The following is a 23,472-nucleotide window of genomic DNA, read 5'->3' as shown; positions in this document are numbered from 1 at the left end:
CACCCCCCAAGACTGTATCTTCAGCCCCGAGCCTGAGGAATGCTGTCCCAGGTCTCCCAGGACACCCACTCCTCCCAGCTGGAGGCATTTCTGAGCCCATTGGCAGCTCCCGGGACCAGGAAAGCTGCAGGACATTGCTCTTCAGAAAGAGAGTTGGGGGCGACGGGGGTGCAGGGAGCAGCGTGGTGCAATGCTGGGGAGCTGCCCCACCTGCTACGTGGAGGTTACCTGTTCAGGTTACTTAACCCTTGGTGCCTTAGTTTCCTCGTATACCAAGTGGGGATAGTAGTGTCCACCTCACAGAGATGTTGTGAGAATTGGATGAGCTTTTAAAAAGAAAAACAAGGAAGCAACGAGCTTAGATCAGCTCCTGGCTCAGAGTAGGAGCTCCGTGCATTGCAGCCGCGATGTAATTGAGTGTGCATTCATCTCCCCTCACGTGGTCTCATCCCCGAAGTGCTTTGTGCTTTTCTCCTGCCCTTGCTCCTTCCCAGTGTGGCCTGCCGCTCGCATGAGCGTCACCACCTGCAGCCTTAACTGGATTTCCCGCGAGTGTCACTGTTTCCATCACCCGCCAACAGCCACTTACCTGCAGGAGGAGGGTGGAGCCACTGGGTTTTGTTACCCACCACTGCTGCTGCCAGAGCCTGCATCTCCTCTGCCTTCCCGCGGCCACCCACATCCCTCGGAGGCTCATCTCGGGCTCGCTTCTCCTGTTCAACCCAGTATTCTTCCAAGAACTATCGACTCTCAGTTTCTGGACCTCTCCTGTCTGTCACACGGTGACCTCTGCTATTCCATCCTCAGCACCTGTCTTTGTATTTTTATTTTATTTTTGAAAACTTTTTAAAACTTTCTATTTTTTTGAAGTAGAGGTAATTTACAATGTTTCAGGTGTGCAGCAAAGTGATTCAGTTGTGCACATATATTCTTTTTCAGATTCTTTTCCATTGTAGGTTATTATAAGATCCTGAGTATGGTTCCCTGTGCCACACAGTAGATCCTTGTTATTTATCTGTTTTACCTATATAGTAGTGTGTATCTGCTAATCCCAAATTCCTAATTTATCCCTCCCTCCCTTCCCCTTTGGTAACCATAAGTCTGTTCTCTCTGTCTGTAAGTCTATTTCTGTTTTGTAAATAAGTTCATTCGTATCATTTTTTTTTTATAGATTCCACATAGAAGTGCTATCCTATGATATTTGTCTTTCTCTGTCTGACTTAGTTCACTTAGTATGATCATTTCTAGGTCCATCCATGTAGCTGCAAATGGCATTATTTCATTCTTTTCTATGGCTGAGTAATATTCCATTGTATATATGCACCGCATCCTCTTTATCCATTCATCTGTCGATGGACATTTAGGTTGTTTCCGTATCTTGGCTATTGTGAATAGTGCCGCTATGAACACTGGGATGCGTGTGTCTTTTTGAATTAGAGTTTTCTCCGGATATATGCCCAGGAGTAGGATCGCTGGACCATATGGTAGCTCCATTTTTAGATTTTTGAGCAACCTCCATACTGTTCTCCATAGTGGCTGCACCAACTTACATTCCCATCAAGAGCGTAGGAGGGTTCTCTCTCAGCACCTCTCTTGAAGGTCATGGGGGACGTCTTCAATGCTGCGCCCACTAAGACCGCGTCTGCCCTGTGGTCCTCACCCGGCTTGGGCAGCATTTGATGCTGTGGACCCTCATCCTCAAGCTTGTGCTTCCTTAGCTTACAGGACGTCACACTCCTTTTTTCCCATCACTCCTGCCCAGCCCTTTGCAGGAGGCTCTTCTGCCCATTGTAATATCTGTGTTTCTCTCACTCTGTCCTGGGTCCTCCCTTTAGTCTCACTGGCAGATGGCACTCACTCCCATGACTCAGGCTTCAGGGCTAACTGGCCCCAGGTGTCCTCAGCTCAGTACCAGAGCTCTCTGATCAGCCTTCTGGGAGCTGGTCCTAACCTCCAAATGTTCATCTACAAAGTGGAAATAAGGACTGTGCCCTTTTCTATCTGTGGTTGCAGACAACTAGATTCGACAAACTGTGTGTTTGGATTCCTACAGCGTAGACCCTGTCTCATGCATCCACTGTTTGGTGAATCCTAAACCCTCTTACTTGGATGGCTTTAAATGTAAAGTATCCAAGACTCAATCTGCTCCCATCACGACATTGAGAATCTCCCAAGGACAGGAAAGCTGTACCATTTCCGACGAAGTGAACAGATACACAGAGGCTGGTTTTTCTCTCTTAACAATCGTCATTTCAGGTCGAGAAGACTGAGCTTCAAGGGTGATTTCATACAGCTGGTGTTCGGAAAGTTCTTTGATATCACAGTCCTAGTAATGCATGAGTCACTGGCTTTGCATCTCCAGGCGGTGGGCGTGGGCTGTCAGATTCAATTCCTGGGCCCTCAGATGTGGTCAGTAGTCAACAGTGTCAAACCCCCAGCACAGGGCAAGCCAGTGTGGCGCGGCTCACACTGTAGCGGGGGGAGATGTGTGTGCACACCTGTGATCTGGGCGCTGGTGTGGCCGGCCGCCTTACCCCAGGCTGTGAAAAACCTCGTCACTCAGCAGGAGTGTCAGATTATATTAAGTCCCCACCGTCCCCCTCCTCCTGTGAATTGTCATAGCTTGTGCACCCGCGCCTGTTGGCGAGTCTCATTTTGTCGTGTTGCAACTAAAAGCCCACATCTTTGGGGGGCCTTCTGGTCTCAAGCATGCGACCAGTACGTGAGGTGTTCCGTCTCTTGCTTGGCAGCCCTGCTTTGGTGACACTGATTTATCCAGAAGGGCTAGATTTAATTGGAGCGGTGACAGCTTCCCCGGGTGGGCAGCTCTGGTCCTGCACGGTGTCAATGATGAAAGCTTCCAGGGTAAGTCTTGTTGCTTCTCAGATCTTAATAGGACTGGAAGCGTGAGCAGTAGGCTTTTTCTGAATTTTCCCCTGAGCAACGCAAGATGCATGCATGTCTGAGGAGCATCCGTGCTCTGTTACTCCAAAGGGCGGGAGGACCGATGTCTGCTGTCACCGCAACACTGAGGGCGAGACCACATGTGCCCCCTGCCCCATGCTCGCCTCTCGGCTGTTTCAGGGGCGATCGGCAAGTCTGGATAAATGAGATGCTATAATCTGGCAAAGAAATCGCATAGTCTGTGTGGCTTAAGTGGCATCCTCACCCGTCTTTGGGCTTTTACCTGGACGTGTTGATTGCTGAATGGGTTCTTTCAGCATCACTGTATGAGGGGCTTTGCCTTCTGCTGGGGAGTTTTCTGTGGGGTGCAGGATTGTTCGTCTGGGGATGAGTTTGCTCTTCAGCAGCTCTTTCTGTTCCAGCTCCTCTCGGTTGGTGGAACCAGTATAGTAAGCTGTACCCCAATTGTGGATTCGTGCTTGGACTGATTTGGGGGAGCGATGGCCACGTGTCCCCCCTTTTGCCTGGTGACACTGTGGATCGGTGCTTCCCGGACTGGATTTAGATCCTGGGCTTTTTTTCTTGTGAAGATTGATTTTATCAGGTTCAGCAGCTGACCTCGAGTCACTGAGATGGAATATAGATAAAATAGATGAATGTAACTTTTCTACAACCACCGTAAAACTGGATGAAAGAGTTGGCAATGCTTCTCTTCCCGATGTTCCCTTCTTGCAATCCACTTTTCTAGGGGAGTTGCAGAGGGAGGTGATGGTGGATATGGCAGAATGCGGAAGGTGTGGACAGTGACAGTGGTGCCTCCAGTGGGGAAGGGGACCCCTGCTTGAGCTGCCGTTGTGCACAGGGAAGTGCTTGGTGCTCTCTGAGAACCATCTCCTTTAATCCTCCCAAAGGCTGCTTGGGTAGACGCTTTTACATCCTTCCGTCTTAGAGAGTGTAGAGATGTCGGACAACCTGCCAGAGGTCACAGGACTTAACACACAGAGGAGCTAGAGTTTGTATTTAGCCAGTTTGACCTCAGAACTGACATTCTAACCCTGTTTAAAGTTGCTCCTGTAACTCCCTGAGACATGGCCACCGTAGTTCACCTTGGGGCATCCAAGCCCTCCAAGGCCAGGAGTCAGGTGTCTGGATCAGTGCACCCATCCCTGTGATTGCTGGTGACTCTCACACGTGGCACATCTCAGAATGTCTCCAGGTTCTTCAAGGAGCTGGCAGGGGACTCCACTGTAACTGCTTGACTTAAGAAAGACAACCATGAATTTATGCCGCTGGGGACATCTCAGAGGAGGGAGGCACTTTCCCACAGGTTGGGGATCATTGTTTTCCAGAACCAGACCCCACGGGTGAGGCGCGTGGAGACTGTGTCCTTGTGCTTCAGCACCGTGGAAACCTGGGGGATGCCATGGAGAGGGGGAGATCCTAACGACGGTGGCCGAGGGGAAGGGGGCTTGACTGAAATACGGGACCTGAAAACAGCCAGGAGGAGCCTTTCTTCTTGTGGGAGGTGTTCAAAACCGTGTGATTCCTGCCCCTTTCCTATCGCGAGTGTGAATGAGCCCAAATTCAGAACTCTCAAAGTATTGCAGAGGAGATTCCCAGGTCAGTTCAGACGTGGGTGCTCCCCAGATAGTAACTCACCTAGGAGGTGAGCAGAGAACACACTTGTTTTCAAGCCAACAAGAAAACCGCAGACCTGACTACTGGTGGCCGTTGCCGTCACCTTCCACAGTGGGCCACTAATCGTCCCTGCTGCTGCTTCCTTATGCTTTCTGAATGGACGTCATCCCTTCCTTTACCTTTGCGAGGACCCTCAACTTTGCTCACTGATGTCATTGTCAGGTTGCTTTGTCATTTTTATTTCTTCTGGAGTCAGTTCACCCTGGTTACCGGTTTTGTTAAATCTCTTCAGTAGTGTGAGTTTTCTTTCTGTGTTTTGGAATTTCTATTTTCAGACTCACCTTCATGGGACATTTTTACCCCCAATCTATCTCTTTCTGTGCTCATCTTCTTTGTAGTCCTACCCCACCCTGTGGACACTCCCAGTTTTACTACTGGTAGCTCAGATTTCCTGCACAGGTGATATCACTGAGCCAGGGGGTCTGGTCCCTCTGCCTCTCCAGGGAATTCCCTTATGTGAGCTAGAGCTCTGGGCAGCCTTCTTTGGGGGTTGGGGACTTGACCTCAGTCTCGGGTCAGGTGGGTGACCTTTGCTCAGGTCTCTAGCCTCAAGTGGGATGCTTCCAGTCCTGCGTAGCAAGAAAAATTGGGGTCCTCATTCTCTCTGCCCATTTCTGGACCCAGAGTCTGGCGGGTCCTGGGAGTTCCACCACCACACGTGTTCCAGGCCATCCACAGTCCTCGTAGATTTTTATCTTCTTTTGGAGCAAGACAGTTATCTACTGTTTCTTATGGCAACGTGTTTGGAGCAGTGTTTGTGAGGAGAGGGGGCGGGTCAAAGCTTGACATAAACTCCAGCTGGAGAGCAGTTCTGTTGCCTGTTTAGGACACAGACGTGTAATGCAGGTCAGCACACTGTGTATCGGACGTGAATCATCTGCCGGACACTTCACCACAGGCTTTATAGAGATCATTTTATCATCTGCTTGTAACATCATCGTAAAGTATCATTCCTCCCGTTTTATAGAGTAGGAAACTCATGGCTCAGAAAGAAGAGAAGAAACCGATCCAGTACCACAAGCCTTGTGAATCGCAGAGCCACACCCAACCCACGTCGAATTTCAAATCAAAACCCGTCACCACTGTGTTCCACGTGCCTCTGGAGGTTGGGGCTTCATCTCACGATGCCCTTTCCTTTTGTTCTAGGAAAATGCACTGAAGGATGCTGCCCAAGGAGACCATCGCCTGAGACCCCATCATGCAGGCCTTCCCGCAAGGGCCCGGCAGCTGGACAAGGTAACCGACAGCCACTATTGATGGGCCACCGGGAGGGGGGCTGTCAGGCAGGGACCTGGGGAAGGTGGAGGGGGATGATTCACTGCAGGCCACCCAAAGGAGGGCGGCCGGGACCCTGGGTCCCGCCTCTTATATTTCATCATGTGGCTGCTGCACGAAGCACTTGGGAAATGTCTCGTTTGCTGTCTGCTAGGTATCCCTACTTAGACGTCTATTCGCTCACCTCGGGGCCAGAGCAAAACTTCCCATGTCCGATCCCCAAACCATTGCCTCTCCTAGTTTTCTCATCCCAGTGACTGGCCATCGCCCAGCTGCTCAGGCCAAGATGCTGGGAGCGGTGCAGGATTCTTCCTTTCGTCACCCCCGCACCTCACTCTGAACAGCCCATCCCCACTGTGTCCCACCAATGCAGGCCGCCATCTTCTCTGGCCCAGATGCTGAAACGGCCTGCTTACCACCCTTCCTGACATCCGACAGTCATTTTCCGGCAGGATCAAGAGTGATCTGGTGATTCAAGCCAGACGGTGTTGCCCCTCTGCGGACACTTCCTCCCCAAATAGGAATGCAGCTCTTCCCCACGGCCGCCACCTTGCTCAGCCTTGTCACCTGCCTCTCGACCTTTGATTCCTGGAGTTCTGTCCACGCTGACCTTCTTTTTACTCCTCTGACCACCAAGCCTGCCGGGCAGGCCATGACTTTCCCTGCTTAGAGCTCTACTCCCTCCTTTTCCAATGGCCGTCAGCTTCTCGCTCTTCACATGTCAGCCTAAGAGTCACGTCCTCAGCTAGACCTTCCCTGCTTCCCACCTGCGTCCCTCCGTCCTCCTCCTTCTAACCATGTGGCTTCACCTGGCTTTTGTCCTCCTGTGTCTGTTATTACTTGGTCGATCATGTGTCTTCACTAATGTGTGTGTCTGTCCCCCCACCCCCCGTAAGAGTGTCACCTCCCAGGTAGCAGAGGTCTTTGCCTTCATATCCATCACTGTATCCCCAGAACCTGATCTAACAGGACACAGTGGTGCTCAGAGTAAGTATTAGTTAACGATTGGTTGGTGGTTTGGAGTCGCTAATTTCACAGATTTACTAAAGCATATTTCAGTTTACTATAAAAATTAGAGCTTTCTTGATTTCATACTTATTTTCCTGCCTTCCCATTTGGCCTTTTTTTTTTTTCTTTCCACCCCCCCCCCAAAAAAGTTGTGCTTTTCAGAAAATAGCAAGTGTTGGTGGGAATGTAAAATGGTGCAGGGACTACAGAGAACAGGATGGCAGATCCTTAGCAAATTAAAAATGGAGTCACACCATGAGCCAGCAATTCCACTTCTGGAGATACACCCAAAAGAATGAAAAGCAGGATTGAGAAGAACTATTTGTCCACCCCTGTTCATAGCAGCATTATTCCCAATAGCCAAAATGTGGAGGCCACCGTGTCCATCTACAAATGAACGGATAACAAAAGGTGGTATATACATACGATGGACTATTAGCCTTTAAAGGAAGGAAGTCCTGACAGCGGTGCTGCAACACGGGTGAACCTTGAGGACATTATGCTCAGTGAAAAGGCAGTCACAGAAGGACAAATACTGTAGGATTCTACTTATATAAAGTCCCTAGAGCAGTCAGATTCCTAGAGACAGAAAGCAGGATGGTGGGTGCTGGGGCTGGAGTGGGGGATGGGGAGTTAGTGTCCAATGGGGACAGAGTTTCAGTTTGGGAAGATGAGAAAGTTCTGGTGGTGATGATTGCACAACTGTGTGACCGTACTTTATGTCACTGAGCTGTACACTTAAAAATGGTGAGGACGTTAAATTTTATGTCATGAGTATTTTACCACGATTAAAACAATGATGTGTTTTTTCTACACCCCCAACTCTCCCTTTAGTTCCCCTTGCCCCCTATTCCTGCCAGGCCCTGTGTCCTCTGTCCTTTTTCCTTCCAAACAGGAAAGTCTCTGATAAACTCACTCACGCTGAAGTGTGAATCCATAATGAGGCTTAGTGACCTTCTCAGCCCAAGAGTCTTTTTATTTAAACAGGAACAAAGATGAAGAAAATGGTGGTGCTTTCGGCATCAGAGGCGGGCTGACGACAGGGCTGGGCAAGCTGGCCAGAGGAAGGGTTGATGCTGGGATGGCTTTCTCTCTTTCTTCCTCTTTTTCCTTTTTTTTTTGGCTTTCTCTCTTTCGCTCAGATCACTCCATGTGCACGTCTGTCTGCTCCTAAGCTGGGTTCCTACACCCGGAGTGTGGTCCCTGCTTGGTGATGGCAGACCCAGGTGGTGGGTACCACCACCGTCTCGTTCCCAGACCTGGCTCTCTAGCTACCCCGAGGGGCACCCCTGCTCCCATAGAACTCTCACCAAGTCCGACATTATTTTTTCACTTTAAGATTTGACACTTGTTCCCCTGCTGCCTCCACACTATGGCCTTTTATAAATTTATTTATTTATTTATTTTTGGCTGCGTTGGGTCTTCGTTGATGCGCACGGGCTTTCTCTAGTTGCAGCGAGCCTGGGCAACTCTTTGTTGCAGTCTGCGGGCTTCTCATTTTGGTGGCTTCTCTTGTTGCGGAGCTCGGGCTCTAGGTGCGCGGGCTTCAGTAGTTGTGGCTCGTGGGCTCAGTAGTTGTGGCTTGCGGGCTCTAGAGCGCAGGCTCAGTAGTTGTGGCGCACGGGCTTAGTTGGTCTGCGGCGTGTGGGATCTTCCCGGCCCAGGGCTCGAACCCGTGTCCCCTGCATTGGCAGGTGGATTCCTAACCACTGCGCCACCAGGGAAGCCCCGCTGTGGCCTTTTAAACAAAGCTTCAAGGCCCAGAAAATGAGCTCCCTTCAGCATTAAAAGACTCCCAAGAGGGAGGAGATATGGGGATATAAGTATATGTGTAGCTGATTCACTTTGTTATAAAGCAGAAACTAACACACCATTGTAAAGCAATTATACTCCAATAAAGATGTTAAAGAAAAAAAAAAGACTGCCCTCAGGGACCGGCGTCTGTGTCCCAGGGTAACTTGGGGATGTGCGAGGGGCAGGTCGGTTTGTGCTGCTGCTGAAAACATACAACCACAGCACCAGATCCACTGGGGGGCCACCCCTGTGACCTGTAGAAACACAAGGAACCTTCCTGGTTCTCTGGAAGACGTCTGGGAATTCCCAGTTCCCCCAGCTGATTCGGGCTTGGATGTGCAGTCTGCTTTTTAGTCGCCTTGATTAAGTAAGCAAATTTAATGATCAAAGCTCTTAATTATTGAGGCAAAGGGATGCAGTCAGTGTGTTCCCTGAAGCCTGCCCAGAAGGGATTGCCTCTTAGGTGCAAAATTGGATATTGGACTATCTGGAATATTGCATTGAATTCCCTTGGGCAGGCAGCCCTGTGGAAGGAAACAAATGAGCTGGGAATGCAGGACACAGCGCAAAGGATGGGGTCAATGCCCTCGAAGCCTGCAAACCAAACGTTTTTTGTTTTTTAAACTGATTTCAAATTTCTTACTTGCCTGGGTTCAAAGGAGCCCATTAAGCTCCCCCCCGCCCAAACTGGGCAGCTGTTCTGGTAGCTAACTGGAGGTTCAGGCTACTTTCTCACTGAGTAACTGTTGCCAAATGTTTTAAGCTACTTTCCCACCTGGTGCTGCTGTGGCTGCCACCGAAATCTGTATTTTGATATAGAGACGAGTCGAGTGGCCGGATCTGGTGCCTGAGTCAGGAATGCGCCGCTGTGTCTGTGTGCGGTGGGAGGTCCCGGGCAGCAAGCAGGACACGGTGGTACCCATGTTCTGAAGCCAGGTACTGTGTGGGGTGTTAAGTTCATGACCTGTGAACCTATGACCTGTGAACTCTTTTCACCTGCTGGCCAGAAATCTGAGGTTGGCTGGAATTCCGGGTTCGGTCACAGATGACTGGTATGAACAGTGGTCGTGCCACCCCCTAGCTGGTGGTCTCCCTTCTTCCTTGCATTACTGAGAAAACTGGGCATCTGTCGGCTGCCACACGTGGACGTTTGGGATTCGTGGAGCCACATACCTTTGGCTGGAAAAGCCCAGCAGGCACACCTGAGTATCATTATCTATTTTTCCTTTATTAAACAACAAAATCTTGTAAGGGTCCACTGTTCTTAGCTTTCCACCTTAGGAGGAATTGTCTGGGCTCTTAAGCTTGAACATCTGGGAACTCTTTTTCTTTGTTGTGAAGGAGGGGAGTTTATAGATCTTAGTGAAAATCTCTCCCATCCTTTCTGCTAGTCCGAGACTTCCTTTTCCTTCAGTAGATAACCTGGCTGATTCCCAGGAGAATGTTCTAGTCCAGGTGCCAGGACACAGGTTTGGCTCTATGGGGTTCTCTGGTCATGAAGGTGACCGGCTTTGAGCTCCGGACACTGGGCAGCCGGGGACCAGGGACTTGTAAGCCGATGGGCCTCTCTTCCAAGGCTCCAGGGACGGGCAGGGCTGGAAAGGCCGGCTGGGCAGTGGCGTGAGGTCCTGAGACTCCAGCGCTGCAAGCAGCCCGTTGAGTCGACATTTAGAGCGTTTTTTGTTTGGAGCCTCAGTCCTGTTTCCAGACAGGATCGGCTGTTACCAAATCAGAGAGAGCCCCCTTCTCTGCGAGAGTCAGCTGCGGTTCTTTCAGCTGCAGGTAGCAGGGACCCAGGCTGGGTGACGTAAACACCCAGGGGGCATTCTTGTTCTCATGCGACCAGAAGTTCCAGAGCCCAGGGCAGAGGCACCTGCTGGAGACGGTTGGGGACACGGGCTCCTGCTCCCCTGCAACGCCGTCCCGCAGGGACTGCGGCTCTTGTGGTCACTGCAGCATTGCTGAGGGTCCCATCCTCGCTGCAGCTGGAGCAGCCCAGCCTTTCTTCTAAAGCATCGTGTTCACGTGGGGTCATTGCCCCCCAGAGACTCCCGCTGGCCTGTCACGGAGAATGGGGTCACGCGGCATCTCAGTCTGGGTCCCTGCGGGAAAGAGATGCCACACCTCGAAAAGCAATGGGGAGCGTTACTAAGGGCCATTTAGGTGGGTGTGGGCGAGTTAAGGGAGCTGAGCTGGAGGGTGATGTGACCAGTGACAGTGGAGAATTTTCATTTCTTGGGAGAGATCAGAGATTTTCACACACAGGTATTTTTCATGTGAGTTTCCGAGACCAATGTAACCTCACGTTGCCAACACTTTCTTTTACTTTTCCTTTCTTAATTGTGGAGTCACTGGAACCAGACTGGTCGGTGTCAGAAGTCCTAGAATCAAGGTGTCGGCAGGGCTCCTTCCTTCTGGAGGCTCCAGGAGAGAATTGCGTTCTCAGCTTTTCCAGCTCCTAGAGGCGCCCGCATTCCTGGACTCATGGCCCCTTCCTCCCTGTCCAAACCCGGCAGTACAGCATCTTTAAAATCTCTCTTTTCTGACCCGATTCTCCGCCTTCTTCTCATCAGGACCCTTGTCATTGCTACACTGGACCCCCCAGGATAATCCAGGACAATCTCCGCATCTCAAGGTCCTTATCTTAATCACCGCCTTCCAAGTCATTTTTGCCATGTAAGGTAACATTCACAGGCTCCAGGGTTAGGATGTGCACGTCCTTGTGGGGTCTTTCTTTATTCAGCCTACCTCAGTCTCTCCCCAAATCTATCCTTTTGTCTCCTTACCAGCAGACTTTCTCTCCATTGTTGCAAACCAGGGAAGTGACCTTAATCATTCCGAGAACCATAAAGGGGACACAATGGAAAATTTTAAGTCAAAGAAATGCAAAACCACAATCTTGGCATGAGATGAAGTATATTAGATGTATTAAAGTGCAAATGCCAACGACTTCCGGAGCCTTTTAGTTGCCCAGAAGTCCTCTGGCAGATTCTTCCTCGTCCACAGCTGCTATCCTTTAAAGCGTTGTCTTCAAGACAAATAAAGCTTGCTTCTTTCCCCCAACAGTATTGCTTTCTGTTAAGTTACTATATACAATGAACACAGTATTTCCCACAACAAAAGCACAGCATTTTAGCTCCATGTGGGGTAAGCGGGATTTATGGGTGGGCCTGACCCTCTAATGTCTGTCCTAACCACCGTTGGCAACATCCCTGTGGGAGAGCAGGTCTGGTGCCTGCCAGTCAGTTACCAGATTCACATCTGGGTTGTGGTCTCTCTGCAGGCTGGGGATTGGCTATTCTTGGCCAAAGGCCTGGTCAGTGCCCTCGGGAGGGTGATTCCTGACTGCCCGGTGCTCTTATAAGGGACTGGATAAAAGCTAAATGTACGGAAATAAATGAGGTCAGCAAACGGAGCCTGAAACCCAAGTCGGAGGCTTCCCTACAACGCGTGAATCTGAGTTTCTTGGAAACACCTGACTTACGTGGACTTTGGCTGTTCACTCTGCTTCTCCTGTCTGACGACAGAGAATCGGATCACAAAAGAAAACTCCTTTCCCATCGGAGCTTACATTCTAATGAGGAGAAACCCCAAGAAAAACGTAAACAGCTCACAGGATAATTTCACGTAATGATAAACGCCCGTGGAAAATAAAGCAGGGCAAAGCAGTGAGGGGAAAGGAGGCAGACAGGTGGGGAGGATTTTGGTACCCGAGGGCTTGTCTGAGTAGTGACATAATTGATGAGAAGGAGCCAGACTGGCAGAGACGGAGGGTGGAGTGGGAGCTGGGTAGGGATGCCCCAATGGGAAGAGCACGTGCAAAGGCCCTGGGGCGGGAATAAGCTTGGCTTGTTCAAGGGACAAAAAGAGGCCAGGGTGGCTGAGCAGGGTGAATAGTTGCGGGTCAGATCAGAGAGGTGGGTGGGCAAGATGCTACAGGACTTTGGGGCCACATCAGGAGTTTGGATTTTATTCTGATTTCCATGGCAGCCCCGGGAGGTTTCAATCAGGAAGCAGCAAGATCTGATTTCTATTCCGGAGAGCTTATGCTGGCTACTGTATGAGACTGGACTTGGGGTATTCGAACACTAGTCCCAAGTCTAGTTTCCTTGATTAGCCAGAGCATGAGAAGTGATGGCTTTTCAGCAAACCCAGTGTTGAGGTTCAAGTGTGGGTACTGCTTAATTCCTATAGGTCATGACATTTTCACAAGGGAGCATTTGAATTTTTCCCCACGTTCATTGCCTGATGCATCATGCTGTAGCAAAATGGCATGAAAACACCTCTGTGAATCAGATCTCTCTACGACCTCTTAATAACAGCTTCCATGTAACCCTGTTCCATTTAGGAATGCCAAGTGGGTGCCTTCCTCTCTTTCTGTGCCACAGAAATTGTAAGGTTAAACGAACACTCTGTACCTAAAGCGTTTGAAACAGGACTTTCGTAGCTAAAAAAACAAACACACACATGACTCTGTGACAGTCTGTTACTGAAGACGTAATTCATGTTGTAATGTTTGGGGAGGAGGGAAAGAAATTAAAATCCTGTGGCTGGGTTAAAATATGCTGCACAATGAAAAATAAAGGAAAATAAATCAGGTAACTTCTCTCATCAATGGCTGCCCTTATCTGTTTCAAAGAAGCTAGAGGAGAGATTGAGAATTAGTGGAGCCTCCCAGATAGGTTCTAAATGTGGTCCTGGGGGTTGTGGGCTTAGGATGGACATGATTTCTGAGGTTATTGGAACACCCATCATTCTAATCCATGTGGAGCCTTGTTGTCACTTTTGTCCACTTTTAAGACAGGGGTGAAAATTTTAGACAACAGGAATTAGTATGGCTCGACAATCTGGGTAACATTTTGTCTGTTAAGACTTTCAGTTCAAAGGGACAGAAGACAATTCAAATTGGTACAAGCAAACCAAGGGAATCTATTGGCCCAAAAGTAACAGGAAAGGAAAACGTTAGCTTCAGGCACAGCGTGGTCTAGGTGCTCAAATGATGTCATCAGGACCCTGCTTCTCCCTCGGCATCTCTTGGCTCTATTCTCAGCTGAGTTCTTCCCTCATGATGGCACATGGCACTGTAGCTCCAGCCTTTGTCCTCAACTTTCCAAGTCCAGAGGGCAAAAGAGAGAGTCTCTTCCCAGATTCCTACACAAGGCCAATATCTCATTCTCCGCGGATGCGCCTGGGTCCTGTACCCTGCCCCAACCCATCACCATATCCGGGGCATGGAATTACACTGATTGGCCAGACCTGGGTCACATTCCCAGTCCTGAGCCAATCACTGTGGCCGTGGCGAGGATGGGCGGGATGAAGAGGGAGGCTGTGTGCTGACTGGCCAGCCTGTGGTCACGCGTATTCACCCCAGCAGGAGTGGACCCACCACGAAGTCCATGACTGAGGATGACAGAGGGGAAGAGTCTCCAAAAAGGGGAGGTGACAGATGACAGCTGGGGACAAATACCCACCGCACCTCCTATGCATGTTGTAAACAGCCCCTTCTCTCCATCCTTGCTACTTGTAGGTGAAAGCAGAGTATGCTCGGCTTAAACACACGCTCACCATAGTGACCAGAGAACGCGATTTGGCCGTGAAGGAGAAACACCAACTCCAAGCCAAGCTGGAGAACCTAGAACAGGTCCTAAAGGTAGGATGGGCTTCACTTCCGCTTTCCTGAGGGTGAGCGTGAAGGAGGGGCTGCGGAATTCCGAAGCAGAATGTGGTTGAAACTCCTTCTGAGTTTCAAGATCATCAAAATTCAGGGCTCTTGGCGCTGCTTTTACCCTTTCTGCGGCATACAAGTCAGTAACTAAGAAAATTTGAATGTTTCTGGAAGCGATCCTGTAAAACCTATTATGCATTTCCATTTCTTAGGAATGTTAAACACTGCTGAACAAGAGATGGTAGGCAGCGCTCCGGAATGGAAATTGGGCTTATGTTGAAGACCAGAGGTGTCTACCTTTGGTTTTTCAAACTTCATGAATTTTAAGCTGTTCTTCAGATGGTTAACGACCTTTGTCATAAGGAGAATAGCTAAGTCAGAAAATTGCTTTATCAGGGTGCAGGTAATTGGATAGCTTCATGCATTCTTGATGAGCTGGGATCTCCTTCAATATTTAATGGGTGGGTTGATTTGCTATTGATGTTACTGAGTTAAGCTGAATGAATTCTTTGGCTTTTTTTTTTTTTTGAGTGTTAAAATTTTATTGGATTCTCATAGTGGGGAAAACATATTTAAACATAAAAGAATAAAATAATCATCACCTGCATTCCTACAATCTAGTACCTAGATTAAGCCTTTGTATTTCACACGCATGGAACAGAGCTGTGCTGCACCCACCCACCCTCCTGCATCAGGAAGTGATTTTAACTCTGCATCTGTAGCTTATTTGGGGGAAACGTCTAGAACTCTGAGGGGACACAGATCAGTGGTTGGCTGGGACTATTTGGTGAGGTGGGAAGTGGATACGGGGTTTCTTCTGGGGGTGATGAAAATGTTCTGGAATTAGTGTGATGATTACACAACCTTGTGAATGTACCAACACCTCTGAAATGTATACTTTAAAAGGGTGAATGTTATGGTATGTGAATTACATCTCAATTGAAGAGGGAAGATGCCCTGTTCTCTCATTGCTGGCCCTGAAGGGGACCCACGCCCCTCGTGTGGCTCTCAGGAGGTGGCAGATCTGTACCCAGTGCTGGTGGCATGTAAGATGCCCCCGTGTGTCCACCTGACACTCTCTGGAGGAAAGGCCAAGGCTAACCCTGACCGTGCTGCTTTTTACCATTTGCTCTGAGTTTAGAACATAGCTGTAAAGGAATGAGATACCGCCATGTAATTATGCATTTCCGCAGCTGCCTCGACCACTGACTGCAAGTTCTCTGAGGCACAAAGCGTGCTTCGTTCAACTCAACCTGTAAAGCTTGGGTTTGGTGAAAGTCAGGGTTTGGTGAATTCAGTGGCGGATGGGCTGGGAATCCAGGCGCGCCCGGGGGCTTTGCTGAGGGTCTGTTGGAGTAAAGTCAGCATGAAGGACGGTGTACGTGACTATGCCCCCAGGAGATATTTGACAATCTGGAGACATTTTTGCTGGCTGGGACCGGGGAGCGGGCTATTAGCATCACGTGTGCAGAGGCCGGGGATGTTGTTAAGTCTCCTACGATGCACAGGACCACCTCCACAGCAAAGAAATAAGTGGCCCAAATTGTCATTGGCACCGAGGGTGAGAAGTTCTGTGAATTAGTTTGTTACTGTTGCTGTAACAAATTGTCCCAACGTGAAATAAAACAAATGTATTCTCTTACAGTTCAGGAGGTCAGATCCAAAATGAGTCACACGGGGCTAAAATCAAGGTGTCAGCAGAGCTGCCTGCCTTTCGGAAGGGTTTGGGGAGACCCTTCCCTGCCTTCCCCACCTTCTGGCAGCTGCTCCCAGCCCCTCCCTGTTATTAGAAGTTGCTAATTGCAGAGCCAGCAATTAGCATCTTCTCTCCTCTCTGACCTCCTGCCTCCCTCTTTTAAGGACCCTGTGATTACACTGCGTCCACTTGGATGATTTCCACATCTCAACGTCCTTAACTTAATCACATCTGCAGGGTCCCTTTGTCGTTTAAGGTGGCATAGTCACAGGCCCCAGGGACTGGGAGGTGGACATCTTTGGGGAACATTATTCAGCCTGCCCTACCCCTGGAGTATCTGAAGGAGGTGACCAACAGCACTGATGCTACCTGTAGGTAGAGGAGACCCTGTTTATAATTTCAGGGCATGAAATTCCCGTCTTTGTCTCCTGCCTGCCGGGCTTCAGGACAGTCTCTCCTGCTACCTGGAGTGGGTGAAAGGCTGTGCATTCTCACTGGCCTCGTGGGGCCGCCGTCCTTCCTTCTGACCTGGGGCTTGAGCCTCATCGCCAGGGCCTTGCACACGTGGAGACAGCCCGAGTTCACGTCCAGGTTCTGTCCGTGGCGCCCTGCAAACAGCCCTCTCCTCGGCTGCCCACCCTGTCCAGGGGGTACACCCCGGGGGTGTCACCTGCCCTTCTGGGGGGCAGACTAGGGAGGAGGCCTGTGCAGGAGCTGGCGTGGGCGCTTGGGGACTTTGAGGAGGGGGAATTCCAGGGTCTGGGGAGCTGGACTGTGGTCCAGAGGGGAGGGTGTGGGCTCTGGATGGGCCTGTCCCTCTGGCCCCGTTTCTGAGGGTGGAATTGGGTATAGCTGATGGGCAGGCTGTGAACAGCCATCGGGACACGGTCATCTTTGTCACCAGGAAAGCAGCAAGAGGGGGAGAGGTTGGAGGCTGTGAGGGGCCCACGGGGACAAATGACAGCGTCACAGGGCCGGGGTCTGGCCCTCGCCTTCTCTTGGTCGCCGCCTCCCTCTGTGCTGTTCTAGCCTGTTCTTCACGGGGTGGCCAGAGCAGTACCGGTCCCAGCACCATCCGCAAACCATCCACAGGACCCGCCAGCCCAGCTCGCTTGCCCAAAGCCTGGCGCCTCCCTGGTCACAGCCCTGCAGCGTGCAGCTGCCCTCGCCTCGCCTCTCGGGACCCCTGTCCTCCCCTCCCGCCCTGACTCCATCCTCCCCCATTGCCCCGCCCCTTTCCTGGCTCTGATCCTGGAGCAAAGCCAGGCCCTGAGCACCTTCTGCATAAAGTTCTTCTCAGTACCATTTCAGTGAGTGACTGGATGATGGGGCCCCCTCAGGAGGGCTGCAACGCCGGATGCGCCCGACCAGGCTGGCCTGGGGCAGGGACCTTGTCGGGAGCAAACGGAGCTCTTTCTCGAAAGCTTTTTGCTCTGTGCAAAAAGGGAGAGAAAGAAGACCCGGAGATGACGAGAGGCATGTCCTTTGCAAGGGGTTGACTCCATGGCAGCTGAAGGAAAGCGCGTGTCTTAAAAATTTGCAAAACCCTGTGTGATCTGCCCTTTCCCACACCCAGCACTGAGAGCCTCTGGGGCTGAGAACAAGGAGGGAAAAGGTCGGGGAGGTGATGATTCCACTACAGTGGCTGAACTCCCTGGGCTCCTGGACAGAACCTGCCAAACTTTGCTGCTTTCAGAGAACCCCCCTCAAGCGGGGTAGCTGCATGTTTGATCAGCATCGCCTCAGTTTGGACCGATTGAAAGCACAGCGATTTCCATGTTCTCCTTCTGATATTTTGGTCATGATAATAAGAGGGCTATTCAAGATCAGCCGTCTTTTTGTTTTGCAATTTGGTGGTTGTATTTTATTTTTTATTTTATTTTAAATTTACTTCATTGAGGTAGAGTTGATTTACAATGCTGTGTTAATTTCTGCTATACAGCAAAGTGATTCAGTGATACGTGTATATATTCTTTTTCATATTCTTTTCCATGATGGTTTATCACAGGATATTGAATATAGTTCCCTGTGCTGTACAGTAGGACCTTGTTGTTTATCCATGCTAAGTGTAATCGTTTGCATCTGCTAACCCCAAACTCCCCACTCCACCTTAGCCTTTCTTTTTTTCTTTTTTCTTTTTTTTTTTTTTGCTGGTTGCGGGCCTCTCACTGCTGTGGCCTCTCCCGTTGCGGAGCACAGGCTCCGGACGCGCAGGCTCAGCGGCCATGGCTCACGGGCCCAGCCGCTCCGCGGCACGTGGGATCTTCCCGGACCGGGGCACGAACCCGCGTCCCCTGCATCGGCAGGCGGACTCTCAACCACTGCGCCACCAGGGAAGCCCCTTCCTTTTTTTCTTGAGCAGCAAAGCCCATCAGTGGGCGATGGAGAAGGGAGGAGGTGATTGCCATGCTGGGCGGAGATGCAGCTGACTCGGCTTAGAAAATCCTGTCGTTGCTGTAAACTTGGGCAAAATGATGACGTTGCATTTCCAGAAGTTGCCTGGACATCCCCAGAACTCCTGGAGTGTGATGTAATGTCTCTAGTTGTCATTGATTTGAAGAGAATTTGATCCCCAAACCAGTGTCGATCAACGTGATTTGCTGAGAACCAAAGAGAACTTGCCCAGGCTCGGGGGCCACCTGAGGGGGAGGTTGTGTGGTGCAGGATTCCAGTGTCAGCGTGTCTGCCGCCGAGCCTGGACCAGCTGGCTAACCCCTGACCCTCATCTGGGAGAAGCAACAATGCTGAGCTGCTAGTTTGGGGTAGGGACAGGTTGTGTGGCCCGCAGAATCACACTGTCACTGTTTTTTTTTTACCAGATTGTGAATGGAATGCCTGTTTTCCTTCAAAATACAAAAACTATTCGTAAAACAGAGAAGACAGGATTTGAGGCTGTTTTCTAAGACAGTCCAATGAGAATAATACCCCCTGCACGAACCAAACCAATAATAGTTAACCTGATGTGAATTCGTCCCAATTTTTATACTTTTAAAAATAATAATTGATGAATTCATTATCTATGTGTTTCATGCTTCTTTCCAAGAATATCGTCAAATCACCAAAACCGTCACATGTAATAGAACATTGCTCAAATGATATGAATGGAAGTGAAAAATTCAGATAAAGAGAAAGGAGAATTCAAATATGCCAGCCTGGAGGTTAGACACAGTTACTCTAAGATTCTCATTTGGCCTGTGTTTCCATGTAGCCTGGATATAAAAGGAGATATAGGCAATTACATAATTCTCACTCCCTAAGAGAGTTTCCCCAGGAAAACGAAGCATGGAGGACTGAACGTGATTTTCTTACTTGGAATGACGTCTCAGAGGGGGATGCAGAGCAACGTAGTAGAAAATGTCTTCAGCAGCATCTTCATAGCTACCGAGGAGCCATTCTCCCATGTGTCTTTCTTCGGGGGTTTCTTTGGGGAAGCAGACCTAAAGGCCATTTTCCTGAGCTCTTAGCAAGGAAAATTGGGAGGAATCCTTAAAGCCAGATTCCCCACACCTAGGAAGAACCCAGGGAGAGTTCTTTGTGGTGGGAATTGAAGAATAGGAAAAGTAATGTGCCTGGGCCATTCCTGTTCTACGGAATTAAAAATAGCAAGAGATGGAAAACATCAGAGTTTGAGCAAAGATGGGATGAGAAGGCTCCCCTTCGCCCGTCCACCTTATCTGGTTGGGAATCACCCCACACCCAGCGTCCTTACCAAGAGAAAGGGCTGTACCCGTGCATCTCAACAGGGCTCTGCATAGTCAGGACACACAGTGGTGTCCCTGGCCCACAGTGTCTATTACATGACCATTCATTCATTCATTCATTCACTCACTCATTCATTCATACATGTTGATTGAGCACTGCCTGTGTACCAGGCCCGGTTCCCGGCAGCAGAAATGTTGTAATTAGCAAAACAGAGTCAATGAGAAGAATCCATGCAGAAAAAGACACGCATTTGTAACATGATGTCAGGCAGTGATAAGTGCTTTGAAGGACAATAAATTCGGGCGAGGCAGTAGGAAGTGATGCAGTGACCCTTTTAAAAAGTAGCTGGAGGCCTTCCCTGGTGGCGCAGTGGCTGAGAGTCCGCCTGCCGATGCAGGGGACGCGGGTTCGTGCCCCGGTCCGGGAGGATCCCACGTGCCGCGGAGCGGCTGGGCCCGTGAGCCATGGCCGCTGAGCCTGCGCGTCCGGAGCCTGTGCTCCGCAACGGGAGAGGCCACAACAGTGAGAGGCCCGCATACCACACACACACACACACACACACACACACACACACACACACACACACACACAAATAATAATAAATAAATAAAAAGTAGCTGGAAACGACAAGGTCCTACCGTACAGCACAGGAAACGATATTTAATATCTTACGATAAACCATAATGAGAAAGAATAAGAAAAAGAAGGTCTGTATATGTATAACTGAGTCACTGTGCTGTACAGCAGAAACTAACACAACCTTGTAAATCAAGTACACTTTAATAAAATAAAGAATGGTTGGGAGGGGGCTCCTCACAGACAAATCAACTGAGCAGAGTGAGTGCCTCTCAGTGAAGGGGGTGCAGGGGGCTTGTCCACTTTCAGGGGAGGAACACCAGGCAGGTGGAAAGTGCAAGGAGCTGAGATGGGCAGATTTCTGACGTGTCCGAGTATCAGCCGGGTGGCTGGTGAACAGGGAACGAGGGGCGGGTGGTGCAAATGAAGCTGAGATTGGGGTGAGGTCTGGCAGTCTTATGAGCCCAAGTAGAAATCCAAGCGTTTTGGAATTTGCTCTAAGTGTCGCCAGACACGTTTGTCACAAAACTGCTGCATAAGAAACCAGCCCAAAGCCCACGGCTCAAAACAAGAACTTTTCGTACCATTCCCGAGGCTGTGGCTTGGCTGCACGGTGCTGTCGTCTTGGCTGGACTTGGCTGAACACGCAGTTGGCCGGCTATTGGTTGACGCCGGACGGTTTGGGTCAGGGTGACTGGCTTTGTTCCCTGCTGTTCCAGCCCCCAGCAGGCTAACTAAGGCTTCTGAGAGCGGCATGACGGGCCATGAAGGAGAGGGGTGCGCGGGAGGACGCATGAGGACCAGTCTGGAAGGGTGCAAGTCCCTCCCTCCCTCCCCACCGTCGGCCAAAGCAACTTTCAGGCCGGCCTGGTTTCAAGAGATGCAGGAACAGATGTGACGTCCCCTTACCAAGCCAGTGGATACACGTGGGGAGGGGATCGATGCTCCCGGGGCGGGGTGCTGGAGAGCTGATGGACTGCATGTGCTTTTCATTTGTCGAGGGTCACTGCAGTGGCCGCACCGAGAGAAGCAGCTGGGGAACAGGGGTGGATTAGGAGGGATTCTCCAGACACGGGATGTGGGTGCGTCGCCCAAGGCAGGAGCAGAGGGGAGAGAGAAGCGGTCAAGTTTGCGTATATTTTCAAGGTGAAATCAACAGGATTTGCTGACGGCTTGGCCGGGGGGTATGATAGGGAAAGGCCAAGGGTGATGCCAAGGGCTCGGAAGTGTATTTGGGTGAGGGATGGAGCCGTTGGCTGTGATGCGGATCATTAGGGGTTTGGACTGGGGGTCAGGGAACCCCCTCGTGTTGGAGACGGAGTGCACCGTGAGCATGGGATCCTTGGTGCGGGAGAACCTCCGTCCTCACGCTGGGGACCACCCTGCTAATCCTCAGGAAGCGGCTTCATTCAGTCATCAGATGACGTGAAAGGCAGGAACAATTCATTGGGGTTAAAGTGTGAAGCTCTGAAGGCGACCACGGCGTCCTGTCCTTTGAACATCTGGTGGTCACAGTCGTCAACTAAATGGTGCTGCCTTGTACCTGACACCATCTTCTTCCAAGTTCTCAGAGCGATGGGGGCAGAGAGGACGTGCCATTCGGTAAATGAAGAGCGTGCATTTTATGTTGATGTGGTGTCACACAGCTCTGGAGTCGGGCCAACATGCGTTGCGCGTCTGTCTGAGCTGATGATTACTCATTGATCACGTCCATATGTTGGCTTTTTTGTTTCCAAATATCACTGATGGGCCACGTGTCTTCATACTTATAATTCAATTTAGCAAAAGACAACGTGCGCCTTAAGGTCTGTAATGGGTTATGCAAAGCAGGAGTGCACCAGCACATCGATACGTTAATATTTTTTTTTCAGTGTCCTTTTTTGCTCTATCAGGGGGGCCGCCAAGTAACTTTGCACTTGAACAGCCAGAAAAGTAGGACCAGATATGGTGATATTCAGAGGAAATGGGTCCCAGATGCCTCAGACACTGGTTTCCTGCAGACCTTCCAGTGTAATAGCCCTGATGAAAACCCGCACATAAAGACGTACTCAGGATTTCCCTGATGGTCCAGTGGTTAAGACTCTGTGCTCCCAATGCAGGGGGCCCGGGTTTGATCCCTGGTCAGGGAACTGGATCCCAACATGCATGCTGAAACTGAGAGTTTACGTGCCACAACTAAGGAGCCCCCATGCCACAACTAAGAAGCCCCCATGCCACAACTAAGACCCAGCGCAACCACATAAATATTAAAAAAAAAAAAAAAAAGACACATTCATGCAACAGGTATTTATTGAGCACCTAATATGTGGCAAACACTTCCTAGGTGCTGTCCTTGCTTCTGGCAGAGAGTTGATAGATTGATGTACGTGTCAGGGGGTGACAAACACGAGGGGATAGAGGGTGACGAAGATGAAAGTGCTACTTTATATTCAGTGGTTGGGAAGGTCTCACTGATTATGTGCCATGTGGACGGAGGCCTGGGTGAAGGGAAGAAGACAGTTGTGAGAAGTCTGGGGAAAGGATGTTCCTGCAGAGGGAACAGCAGATACAAAGGGTTGAGACAGAGGGCTGGTGCCTGCCATGTCTGAGGAGCAGAGCAGAGGCCAGAGTTGCAGAAATAGAATGAAAAGGGGGGTAGAAGGTTAAAAGAGGAGGCCAGGGAGAGAAATAACTTAAGGTGTGGAAGGCCAAGCCCCCTCCTCACTCTCAGATACACTGCCTCCTCTCCGGTCTTTTCCTGGGGTGCTCCAGCCACCGCAGGGCCTTTGCATTTGCTGTGTCCGCCGTCTGGATTGCTTTTGTCCTGGTTGCCCTCCAGGAGAAGCACAATATGGGCAAGTTCCATATCTTTTTTGCTTATCATTGTATCCTCAGGGCCCAGCCTGGCGTAGAGAAACCGTACAATAAATGTCTGTGGGCTGAACGAATGAGAGAGGGAGGTGGGATAGTCGCAAGCCTGCCTTGCTTACAGTAGCCAAGAGGTGAGCCTTCCACTCTGCAAAGCCATCAGGCATGTACGCCCTTCCTAAGATGGGCCATCCCCTGGTGTCGAGCCACAGCCACCTTGATAAAACAGAAATTGCGTCATGCCCCCGCTGCTTACCGCCCCACCAATTGCTTCTTACTGCACAGAGATGAACATCTAGACTCTTTC

The 23,472-nt window shown here is 50.2% G+C and overlaps 1 protein-coding gene and 1 non-coding gene across 2 annotated transcripts in view; both read left to right on the top strand.

Annotated features, from left to right (window-relative positions):
* The first annotated feature begins 5,808 nt into the window (after positions 1–5,808).
* Positions 5,809–23,472, top strand: part of RIMBP2 (RIMS binding protein 2) — a 112,326-nt gene continuing 94,662 nt past the window's right edge. The window contains exons 1-2 of the mRNA XM_007455449.1: positions 5,809–5,838; positions 14,207–14,329. The gene's annotated coding sequence lies outside the window, so the exon portion shown is untranslated. The remainder of the gene's footprint in view (positions 5,839–14,206; positions 14,330–23,472) is intronic.
* Positions 22,375–22,447, top strand: TRNAG-CCC (transfer RNA glycine (anticodon CCC)). Its single transcript has one exon. It is a non-coding gene; the product is annotated as a tRNA-Gly (tRNA).

This window comes from Lipotes vexillifer, unplaced genomic scaffold, assembly GCF_000442215.2.
Source record: "Lipotes vexillifer unplaced genomic scaffold, Lipotes_vexillifer_v1.1 scaffold671, whole genome shotgun sequence".
NCBI classification, from domain to species: domain Eukaryota; kingdom Metazoa; phylum Chordata; class Mammalia; order Artiodactyla; family Lipotidae; genus Lipotes; species Lipotes vexillifer.
Note: the sequence above shows the minus strand (reverse complement) of the source record. Positions and strands in the feature narration are given on the sequence as shown.